The sequence below is a fragment of the Amborella trichopoda genome, chromosome 12 (assembly GCF_054954075.1).
Source record: "Amborella trichopoda isolate Santa Cruz 75 chromosome 12, AtrichopodaSantaCruz75HAP2 v2.0, whole genome shotgun sequence".
NCBI lineage: Eukaryota > Viridiplantae > Streptophyta > Magnoliopsida > Amborellales > Amborellaceae > Amborella > Amborella trichopoda.
In genome coordinates, this window is record NC_142347.1 from 4,693,529 (window position 1) to 4,703,230 (window position 9,702).

At 39.7% G+C, this 9,702-nt stretch overlaps 1 pseudogene across 1 annotated transcript; it reads right to left on the reverse strand.

The window, feature by feature from the left end:
* Positions 1–1,048: 1,048 nt before the first annotated feature.
* Positions 1,049–8,934, reverse strand: LOC148779381 (ABC transporter G family member 39-like; annotated as a pseudogene). The gene is made up of 19 exons (XR_016046609.1): positions 8,859–8,934; positions 8,701–8,777; positions 8,559–8,612; positions 8,034–8,427; positions 6,384–6,665; positions 5,877–6,189; positions 5,565–5,721; positions 5,324–5,427; positions 5,071–5,248; positions 4,900–4,967; positions 4,857–4,860; positions 4,631–4,740; positions 4,152–4,484; positions 3,372–3,664; positions 3,025–3,242; positions 2,675–2,902; positions 2,206–2,377; positions 1,854–2,108; positions 1,049–1,502 (listed from the first exon to the last, which is right to left on the reverse strand). The product of XR_016046609.1 is annotated as an ABC transporter G family member 39-like (transcript).
* Positions 8,935–9,702: the final 768 nt, after the last annotated feature.

The window sequence follows — 9,702 nt, forward strand, 5'->3', positions numbered from 1 at the left end:
GTGACTTGCGTGAGAGAAATAGGTGAATCATACGAGGAACTTTATTTTTTTGTTATTTTTATTTTTAAATCTTTCAAAATTTAGAAGTATTATTTTGTTTTTTTCGTTTGTCACCCAAAGAATCGGCAAATCGGTTGAGCCTGACCAATTCGGGTATCTTATTATCAACATCATCTCGCAATTTTGCTTTTTTTAGACCATACCATCGACGACTCTATATGTCTTCGTATCTTTTCTCACCACTTCTAACCACGCCCTCGATGCCAACCACACCCTCAATACCAGTAACTTATATAAGTTTCAAATCATTGGTTTTTGACCAAAATGCTTTTTAATTGGCTAAGTATTAAAAACCTCCTATGAATTAATACAAAACGAAAACAATTCAATCCTCTAGAGGAAGTATACTGGAAACTTAATCCCGCATGTAAATATTTGCATATGGGTTAAAATTTGTAGATTTTCTATGTTTTGTCCCAATTGTCAATCTTAAGTAATTTTTTTTTGATTAAATTATTATTCATATTGTGAATTTAAACAACTAAAACTTGTCTATCCATATCAAAATTGGTCGATACAGATTGAGATTGGTGGGTGGATGATCTAGGTCTATGTTACACCTTCAGAATTGCTTGATTTATGTCATTTCTAAATTTTTATCATTATTCCTTTTTTTTGTTTCTTTGTTATTGGACCCAAAGACTCGCCCGAGTTTGCCATGGTTTTAGAACATTGGGTGAATTGATGATGTTTTGCAAAATTTTATAGAAAAGGAATCCTCCTGGGCAGGTGTCTTGCGACGACGGGTGTACTCTACTCTACCGTGGGAGTCGACTATGATCTCCAACACAAAATATTTCGTCATTTCTTTTCTATGATATTGTTTATTGTTATTGTCTGGTGGTAATTTTCTTTGTCAACACCAAATAGGAATTTTATGTTCTTAAGAATGCAGGTTGAGACATTTAAAGAAGGGGAGTGATATTATGTCACCGTATCATTATAATATAATGAAACCAAGCACAAAGGAAACGAGATCTTGATCAAGTACACAAAAATTCAATCATATTTCATTGAATTGAGATGGGACATTACAAGCCAAAATACACCTGACTTTATATCAAGGGAGAAAAATGGATAAATACATGCGAGAAAATTGTGAATACACTCATTTCCAGAATTAAAGGGAGAAGAAAGGAAACAATAAAGTGAATGAGAGGATCATGAAACATTCATCTAGCTTGGAAATTAAGGGTGCAAATGGATAAGGCACAGACAAGGGCGAAGAGGATGGCATAGCCAACAACAACACAGGCAACCCAAGGCAGCATGTCATAATCAAATCCATATGAAGCATTGAGGAAGTCGCGTAGCGGTACGGGGTTGCCCTCGGCCGTGAGCAACTGCTTTGTCACATTTCCAAACTGAGACACCATCAAACCGTAAAGTGTCCAGGCGACGGGACACCCCCAGTAGTACCACCTCCACCAGCCCGGGATGCTCTGCAAACATGGGAATGGCCATGAAGTTCTCACAAATGATCTATACATTGTTATGGAAGTTGTTATCACTATTTTGCTAATGTCATAGCATTTGACCTTTGTTTCTTATAAGTTAATTGGAAAGAACTTAGAATTTAGACTTCATTCGACATAAGTTTAATGAAAGTAATAAAGAGCCATACAAGGAAGGCTTATGTGGTCCTCTATTGGAGCTAACCTATACAACATGATATTTTGAAGGAAAAAACATAGTTATGTTGGCTAGATTGGAATCCTAGTTTCAAGAAAATATGAAGCAATTATATTTTAAATTAAATAACCAGGAAAACGAAAGATGTGTAATTCACTTACAGTGCGTGGGAGCAAGAAGCCAGTGAAGAGCATCCATACACCATAGAATGCAGAAGAAAGAATGGAGGCAAAAGTAGCATTGGGAGTTAAGGCCACAGTCATCATCCCGTAATATGTGTAGTAGAGGAAGGTAAAGAACATGAAGAAGAAAAACCACAAGAACTTTGCCAAAGTGAACTCGAATCCGATCATACAGTACACCACCACCCCATATACAGCTGTTTGTACAAACCCATAAGGCAGTTCCACCAAAACCTACAAACACAATTTCACTTTCATTGCCATTGCCATCAAAAGATATACCTGTATTTTCTTTTTATCAAAGTTGTGAGTTGTTGAATTTGTTTCATACCTGAGCCAAGGCATATGGAAGGGCTGAGAACATCCCAGCTGCTCTCTCCCTATAGAATACACTTCTCTCTATGTCGACCACTGGCTGAACTGAAGATGCATTATTCACCCCGATGAAGAGAACAGCAGAGAACATCGAACCCATCGCATTGAGGAAGTCTTGTTGCTGCTCTCTATGTTTTGACCATTCGTGCAGCACAGTGAGGTTAGAACAACAGTGAGTTGAAATGCATGAAGTACTAGCATGGAAGGCAATATAAATATCTATCTTGAACATTCTTGGTTAGGTAGTTTAAGAAGACATTCTCAAGTGCTAGTTTTTATAGTTAAATTTTAAGAAAAAGCTTTGGAAAATTTGAGAAAAATGGAAGCATAAAGAAAATTGTTAAAAAAAAATTTGAAACTTGCGAGACAATTCAATCATAATTTTTTCTGTTGGACCAGAAATGGAGAAAGAAGAGAATGCTTACATCTTGCTTCCCATGTCCCAGAATATGCTGCCAAACAGGAGGGCGGCTACCAGGGTGAAGAAGAAGCGTACTGCATTGTATTAAGGGCTTCTCCAGTAGGACCAATGTTGCTTCCAGAGGCAGGCCACAGCTTGCACCATGAATGGCTGTGAGAATTGGGTCTCGAAGTGTAGGTCTTGAGACCCTGGTGTTGGCTTGCTCAACTCCTCAATCAATGCCATATTCCTCCTACAATTATGGGGGAAGTAGTAATCTTAAGACGAAACACTAAAATTTCCCAAGGAGATCAAAAGGGAGGATCACGAGTGACTTCATCATAGAGACAGAGAAGAACTAAGGCAACTACTCACTCATATAGAGGAGAATTGGCATAAATGTTGGCGAAATCCTCCTGAAGTCGATTCTCAGAGGCTATGGAGGTGACCTCTAGCATCCAAGTTGCAGGATTATATCCTGAGGTTATCTCGGGGACACCTTCGATTGATTGGAAGTAGTCGGTGAGTTGTTGTGAGTTCGTCCCCAATGGGCCTGCGTAGATAACTTGTCCTCCTCGTTTCATCAAGAAGAGCTGAGAACATGAAAATTTGTTTGTAGGATTACATAGGAACGAATGGATAGAACATATTAAAGGCAGAATTCCAAAAACTAAGTATTTGTTTGTCTGCGTGTGCGCGCGCACGCGTGAGAGAGTACATACCTCATCAAAGGACTCAAATATGTCAATGCTAGGTTGGTGTATGGTGCAGACCACGGTGCGGCCTGTGTCCACTGTATTTCTTACAGTCCTCATGACAATGGCGGCTGCTCTAGCATCGAGCCCCGAGGTAGGCTCGTCCATGAAGATGATGGAGAGGGGTTGGCAATGAGCTCGACCCCAATTGTCAGTCTTTTCCTTTGCTCTGTGGAGAGGCCATTGACCCCTGGCACGCCCACTAGAGCCTCCCTCAGGTTGTTCAGCTCCACCAGCTCCATTACCTCCTCGACAAAGGCCTGGGTATCACAATGATAAATTTCTAGTTACTTAGACAAAGCTCCATTTTTTATAAGAAAATACAACTCCGTAAAAGAAACTAGAATTTGACCCTTTATTGTAGAAATATTTAGAGATTTTGTACCAGGATTAATTTCACTGCCCAAAATTAAGTCGAGGGAAAGGCCAATAGCTAATTTAGCAGAGATCCCAGTTAGATATTTTCTGTCCAATATAGTTTGGAAGATATGGAGTTGATTGAGGAAAAATTTCGAGCACTATAGTCTTTCTTGTGTTGGACCATTGAACAATCCTAGATGCTTTAAATGGAGAGACAAAACTCTTAATACTTATTCCTAAGGGTGCAATAATCGAATTTGTTCTACATTGGTGTGCTTTGCTTGGTGGTTAGGATATTAGGGGCTGCAACACATTGTCCAAGGTTCAAATCCCATTGCCGAACTTCCAAAAACCAGACAATCAAATTTGGAATTTGAGGAGTGTAACCTTTCGAGTGTGCGATTGGACATCAGCTGGGAGTCGCAACCAGGCAGAGAAGAGGAGCGACTCATGGACAGTGAGATTAGGGGAGTGAATATCATTCTGCTCACAGTAACCAGAAATACGGGCAAAGGTCTCTTGCTTCTTTGAGTAGCCAGAGATGGATATGGATCCTTCAATGTAGCCACCAGTCTTACGCCCGGCAAGGACATCCATGAGTGTTGTTTTCCCTGCTCCGCTCACACCCATCAGGCATGTCAGCACGCCTGGCCGGAAGCTTCCGCTCACCCCTTGCAACAATTGCAATCGGTCTTGTTCTTCCCCATGAGCCTTCATTTCCTGCACACCTAGGCCTTTCAGTTCACTATCTTTTTTTTGGGGGCTATCGACATAATTATCATCAGGATCATTTTAGTATCCACTATTAACTGCTACTACTTCTACCACTACTACTAGTAAATTGGGTCAAGAAGATCTTGACATACGGCTGGCATGTCGACAAAGTACTTGATCTCCTTGAAGGCCAACGCAAGTGGTTTGAATGGTAGCACCATTCCTTTCTTCTCTTTCATTCCATTTGTTGTAGTAGAGTCTCCTACAAGGAGAGAAACACATGACAAAGAGTGAGACCTTTTAAATTTTTCTGGGTAAGTAATAGGATCCAAACTACACTTTCAATGTTGAGAAAACGAGCCTATCTCCCTCTATGACTTCTCTACTTACCAAATACTTTTCCATTCAGATGTCCATTGACCTTAATTTGGTCTTCATGCTTCCCCTCTGATGTATCCTCTGTGATAGATGCCTGAGGCTTCCCAAGAGCTGCATAACGAAACAATTTACGTTTTTTTCCCATTAACTTCTTTTCATTTCGATCAATTAACAGTAGAAACAACAAAAGGTGAAATTGAAATGTTGTACTCACGGTCAAGATACTTTAAAGCTAAGGTGTAAAGGATGTTGAAGAGGACGTTGTAACCCATGAGAGCCCCAATCCCAATCCAATACCAATTTGCTTCAGTGAAAATCCCTCGAATCTTCAAGAGTAGCTGGCCTATGTGGACACCATTCTATTGCACATGTACAAGATAGTTAGCTACTTCCTCCATGCACTCTTTTATCCTAATCTACATGAACCAAAAAGTTTTAAAGGGATTTTTTGCGTATTTCATGTTAACCTGTATCCATCTATTTGATAGGAACTCATTTACAGCCACAGCATTCTGAGCATACATGAGAGGAGAAGACCAGTATCCCCATTTCCACCAGTTGTAGATGTCCTCTGCCAAAATTTGGATAATAATTTATTTATAATGGTGTGCATACTTTTGTAATATAAACTAAAGCAAAATAGCGCAGAGACAGTTACAATATGAACATTGTACATAATCAAATGTTACTACATCCATGATACATTACCTCTTGAGACAATGAAGCCTCCCAAGACAAATATCACCAATAGCGCAAATGCTCCAAATGTGTTCGAAATGATTTGGTTTCGACCTAGTGCCCCGATAAAGCGGAAGAGAGACAAAGACGATGCAGGTTGAATAGCAAAAAGAATTGCCTAAAGAATCTGAAAACAGGAAAACCATAGGCAATTCATTGTCAATTCTAACATTACAATTAACACAAGAAAGACAAAAAGAGCAAACAAAATTCACAAGATTAATTTAAATTAAAAAAAATAAAATTCATGAGCTTTGGTAGGGCAGAGGAGGATGAATTAACCTGCTCGGGTTCGGTGCTAATCCAACTGAGTAATAGGTTATAGCTACCCATACGAAGGACTCCAGTAAAGAGATGGGTATCCTCATGAGAAATGTGGGGAGAGTATAGGCCCAAGCAGGGAAGAACTTTGCATCTCTTTGTAAAATACAGGCAGCTTCACTATCGTCATTTGCAATTCTGCTAGACCATTAAACATCGCGTTCACGAGCCCAAAGAACAAAACTCCCATGTACTTGGACCCATTCCATAAGGTCTTGTTTCCCATCTCTGAGCGGACGAAGACTGCCGTAGTCATGGTAGCGACAATGGCTATCTGTGAAGAGCAATACAAGGTTCATCAAATGAATGATTTTCATAGATAAACCGTATGATTCACCAACTCTTTCATTCAATATCAAGGGAAAGACAGAGAAACCATTAGTATCCTCTCTCTGTTTCTCTATCTGTCCTCCTATATACCTATCTAAAATGAAACCAGAGAAAGAACATAAGAGTGAATGGTTGGACCTGAATAGCTTTGAAGATGAAGATGAAGGCACTTCTCTTCATAAGGAGCACTTCTCTATCAAAGCAAGCCTTGAAGAGCTCCATCTTGGTTAGGCCATACTTGTTTCTAACTAGGGCGGCAGGTTGGCACTTGGACTTGTCATAGGGCACCGAGAGACCAGATTGCATCTCCCTGCCGACATGGAAGGAGTCGAATGCATCTGCAAATTCTTGTACTGGGATATATCTGTAGCGTTGATTCTTGTCGAACCAGTATTGTTCTTGATCCTTCCTTGATGTCACCTGTATTGGCAGTCAAGTGAGAGAGAGAGAGAGAGAAAGAGAGAGAGAGAGAGAGAGAGGACCTCTTGCAAGAAATGAGAGTGACAGAAGATATTAGGAATTACACTGATTCAAAATTTTCTAGGTGTCCTACAGTCCAGTTTTTTGTTATTAAGGTATTGTTCAGTGTTCAAAAATTCAGCTGAGTACACGGTTAAAGCTCAGGGTAATTGAGAAACTAAAAAGTATGATAATTTTATTCGATAGCGAATCCATGTATAAATCCTGTTTGTGTGATTTGGATGTATGACAATGATCTGTGAGTTTTTCTTGCTCGATTTTCATATTTTCTAGGAATTTGGCTGAAGTCCAGGGGGTCAAGGTGGCTAGGCACAACAACATAATGTCTTTAGTTCTGTTCATGCCACAAGTAGGGGATCCCTTCCCCACTGAACTACCCAAAAAGAAAGGTTTTATATATATATATATATATATATATATATATATATATATATATATATATTTGAATTATTCTGAATATCTTAAATTTTAAATGAATATTTCTATGTCCCTGTTTTATTTATATTTTTTAGATTATTTTGAAATTTTATATTGTTTTTAGTTTAGTTTGAGTTTTTCCCTATTTTTATTTTCTTTTTTTTGGGTTTTTTAAGGGCTCTTTTATCTGTGTGCACTACTTACACGTGTTCACTTGGACTCACTTGAGTAATTCGGCTTCGGCCGTAGCAATAGCCAATTCCGGGGCCCATGCCGAGTTCCAAAATATTGGAACTCTTTAGGTTCACAAAGTGTTGAATCATGGATACTCATCTCTTTAGTAAAAGTAGATTAACCACTGGATAAAGTTTTATGTTTAAAAGCAAAATTAGTTGAGTTGAAAGCTATGAGAATCATTCACGGTTCATTTGCCATGTTTACCGTAAGGCTAATTTGGTGGTCGATGTTCTTGTCAAAAAGGCTACAGTTTTTGCGGAGGCCACCATTTGGCACTCTAGGCCTCCAAATGTTTTTAACCTTCCTTTATTTCATGACACAATTATCTTATTGTAGGGTTATAAGATAGTACGATATAATTTTTTCTATCTTTTATTAATGAAAAATGGATAGCGGGCTTTCTTCCTGATTTACCCAAACAAAATAAAAGTCATGACTCGTAGAAAGACTATAGTGTATGTAATTAGTTTCGTTGGCTTCTCAGACACATCATTGGTTTCTCAGTCCCTGTGGTGCAAGATTCTAGATTGAAAGTCATTCTATATGTAGACTGTAAACTCTTAGACGGATACAGAAGGTTGCCTTAACAATAGGACGGGTTAAGTGAGAATGAGAGGCAATTGAAACTCTTGCAGTAAGAGAGAGAGGTTTTACCTCCTGCAAGAAATCGGCTACTCCTTTCCTTTCGGGACATCGGAATCCCATCATGTGGAAGAAGTCGAGAATTGATTCTCTCGGTCCATGGTACACAACCTGTCCCTCACAGAGAAGGATGATGTCGTCAAAGAGATCATAAGTCTCCGGTGCCGGTTGCAAGAGAGAGGCAACAAGGCTTCTAGAGAAGACATGAACATATTGTCGGAGGCAATTTAAGATTTGGAAAGTGGTGGAGGAGTCGAGCCCTGTTGATATCTCGTCCATTAACAGAGCAGTCGAGGGCCCTACCATCATCTCTCCTGTCGTGACGCGTTTCTTCTGACCGCCTGATATCCCCCCTCCTCATGTCATCCCCGACCATGGTCTCCGAGCACACCTCCAGCCCAAGCAGCTGCACACACTTCCTAACTTAATTTTCTCACTAAAACATCTCATTCTCTTTAACATATCCCAAATATGCTAATCTAAATTTGAGTTGGAGGGAGAAAGGGAGAGGAGAGTGTCTTATTTGGGGTGCCAAACCTTAAGTATATAGTCGGTCAGGATGCTTGATTTTTGTCCTTCCAATGCAATTGCCTACAAAAGAAGAAGAAACAGTGGGTGAATTGAGACTGCTAATACCATGACTTCTTTCTGGGTTAGGTCTGTTTCATTGCTATGTTACCTTCATGAAAAAATCAATATCAGGGTCTGGTTTTATGGATTGATCCTTCTCTCTCCTTGAAAGCTCCGCAAGAACGGCTACAAAAACCGGTGGCTTTTAAGCAGAGCATTCCATCAAAATCAGCAGCAAAAAATAGAGTTTGTTAGAGAGAGACGAACCATATCTGTTTCCTACGCCTTGGCATCGAGCAGAGAAATCCATGGTCTCTCGGACTGTCATCTCTCCAATGTGCAGATCCTTTTGGCTGATGTACACCGACGTCCTCTGCGGCAAATACTCCCTCATACTGTGCCCATTGTACGTCACCTTGCCCGAAACCTGTCAAAACACACCCAAAGAACTGAAGTTTCTCTCTTTTTCTCTCTAAAAAGTGCCAAATTTTGGAGATGAAATTGTAGGAAGAGTGAACCCACCTCGAGGCTTTTGTCCAATTTTCCTGCGAGAGCCAAGAGGAGGGTGGTCTGTCCAGCCCCTGGAGGGCCTAGTAGCAGGGTCATCCTGTCATCACACCAACACACATTGTTTGAGAGAGAGAGAGAGAGGGAGAAAGAGAGAGAGAAGTAGTTTTGTCTATCCACCTTCCGGGTTTTATCACGCCGGTAATTCCCTTGAGAATTGTCACGGGCTTCTTCTTGCTCTTGAGCAACTTCAGGAAACTCATAAAGCTCTGCCAACAACATGTCTCTCTTAAGTGAATATGAAATTGAAAGCACAGGTATTGCAGAAAGTTGTATGTTTTCTTAGGTGATTCCAATGGTTTTTTTGGTCACGATTGTTCGAAGTGAGACCATTCGAGGAATTCATAATTACTCCTAGTTATTAGATGTCAATTTGGATGTCATATTGTTTTTTTTTTTAACTTAAAGTCTAGTCCAAAACACGCTTATAATCACTGCATTTAAAATCTGACATATGAGAGTGATTCTTACCTCTTTGTATTAAAAATATATGGTCGCTTTATATACTTTTTCTTTTCAATTATTAAGGCCATTATAGGTCTCT